Source organism: Triticum aestivum, chromosome 3A, assembly GCF_018294505.1.
Source record: "Triticum aestivum cultivar Chinese Spring chromosome 3A, IWGSC CS RefSeq v2.1, whole genome shotgun sequence".
Lineage (NCBI taxonomy): Eukaryota > Viridiplantae > Streptophyta > Magnoliopsida > Poales > Poaceae > Triticum > Triticum aestivum.
Window position 1 is genome coordinate 16,956,774 of NC_057800.1, and position 2,619 is coordinate 16,959,392.

Below are 2,619 nucleotides of genomic sequence, written 5' to 3' on the forward strand. Positions count from 1 at the left end.
TGATGAACTATAATATGCAAGGGATGAACAAGACTATTCTCGAGCTCTTCGCAATGCTGAAAGCTGCGGAGGTAGAAATCAAGAAGGAGCATCAAGTGTTGATGGTTAACAAGACCACTAGTTTCAAGAAAAAGGGCAAAGGGAAGAAGAAGGGGAACTTCAAGAAGAACGGCAAGCAAGTTGCTGCTCAGGAGAAGAAACCCAAGTCTGGACCTAAGCCTGAAACTAAGTGCTTCTACTGCAAGAAGACTGGTCACTGGAAGCTATACTGTCCCAAGTATTTGGCGGATAAGAAGGATGGCAAGGTGAACCAAGGTATATGTGATATACATGTTATTGATGTGTACCTTACTAGAGCTCATAGTAGCACCTGGGTATTTGATACTGGTTCAGTTGCTAATATTTGCAACTCGAAACAGGGACTACGGATTAAGCGAACACAGGCAAAGGACGAGGTGACGATGCGCGTGTGAAACGGTTCCAAAGTCGATGTGATCGCGGTCGGCACGCTACCTCTACATCTACCTTCGGGATTAATATTAGACCTAAATAATTGTTATTTGGTGCCAGCGTTGAGCATGAACATTATATCTGGATCTTGTTTGATGCGAGACGGTTATTCATTTAAATCAGAGAATAATGGTTGTTCTATTTATATGAGTAATATCTTTTATGGTCATGCACCTTTGAAGAGTGGTCTATTTTTGATGAATCTCGATAGTAGTAACACACATATTCATAATGTTGAAGCCAAAAGATGCAGAGTTGATAATGATAGTGCAACTTATTTGTGGCACTGCCGTTTAGGTCATATCGGTATAAAGCGCATGCAGAAACTCCATACTGATGGACTTTTGGAACCACTTGATTATGAATCACTTGGTACTTGCGAACCGTGCCTCATGGGCAAGATGACTAAAACGCCGTTCTCCGGTACTATGGAGAGAGCAACAGATTTATTGGAAATCATACATACCAATGTGTGTGGTCCGATAATATTGAGGCTCGTGGCGGATATCGTTATTTTCTCACCTTCACAGATGACTTAAGCAGATATGGGTATATCTACTTAATGAAACACAAGTCTGAAACATTTGAAAAGTTTAAAGAATTTCAGAGTGAAGTTGAAAATCATCGTAACAAGAAAATAAAGTTTCTACGATCTGATCGTGGAGGAGAATATTTGAGTTACGAGTTTGGTGTACATTTGAAACAATGCGGAATAGTTTTGCAACTCACGCCACCCGGAACACCAAAGCGTAATGGTGTGTCCGAACGTCGTAATCGTACTTTACTAGATATGGTGCGATCTATGATGTCTCTTACTGATTTACCGCTATCATTTTGGGGTTATGCTTTAGAGACGGCCGCATTCACGTTGAATAGGGCACCATCAAAATCCATTGAGACGACGCCTTATGAACTATGGTTTGGCAAGAAACCAAAGTTGTCGTTTCTTAAAGTTTGGGGCTGAGATGGTTATGTGAAAAAGTTTCAACCTGATAAGCTCGAGCCCAAATCGGAGAAATGTGTCTTCATAGGATACCCAAAGGAGACTGTTGGGTACACCTTCTATCACAGATCCGAAGGCAAGACATTCGTTGCTAAGAATGGATCCTTTCGAGAGAAGGAGTTTCTCTCGAACGAAGTGAGTGGGAGGAAAGTAGAACTTGACGAGGTAACTGTACCTGCTCCCTTATTGGAAAGTAGTACATCACAGAAAACTGTTTCTGCGACACCTATACCAATTAGTGAGGAAGCTAATGATGATGATCATGAAACTTCAGGACAAGATACTACTAAACCTCGTAGATCAACCAGAGCGAGATCCGCACCAGAGTGGTACGGTAATCCTGTTCTAGAAATCATGCTGCTAGATCATGATGAACCTACGAACTATGAAGAAGCGATGGTGAGCCCAGATTCCGCAAAATGGCTTGAAGCCATGAAATCTGAGATGGGATCCATGTATGAGAACAAAGTATGGACTTTGATTGACTTGCCCGATGATCGGCAAGCAATTGAGAATAAATGGATCTTCAAGAAGAAGACTGACGCTGATGGTAATGTTACTGTCTACAAAGCTCGACTTGTTGCAAAAGGTTTTCGACAAGTTCAAGGGGTTGACTACAATGAGACTTTCTCACCCGTAGCGATGCTTAAGTCTGTCCGAATCATGTTAGCGATTGCCGCATTTTATGATTATGAAATTTGGCAGATGGATGTCAAAACTGCATTCCTGAATTGATTTCTGGAAGAAGAGTTGTATATGATGCAACCGGAAGGTTTTGTCGATCCAAAGGGAGCTAACAAAGTATGCAAGCTCCAGCGATCCATTTATGGACTGGTGCAAGCCTCTCGGAGTTGGAATAAACGCTTTGATAGTGTGATCAAAGCATTTGGTTTTATATAGACTTTTAGAGAAGTCTGTATTTACAAGAAAGTGAGTGGGAGCTCTGTAGCATTTCTGATATTATATGTGGATGACATATTACTGATTGGAAATGATATAGAATTTCTGGATAGCATAAAGGGATACTTGAATAAGAGTTTTTCAATGAAAGACCTTGGTGAAGCTTCTTACATATTAGGCATAAAGATCTATAGAGATAGATCAAG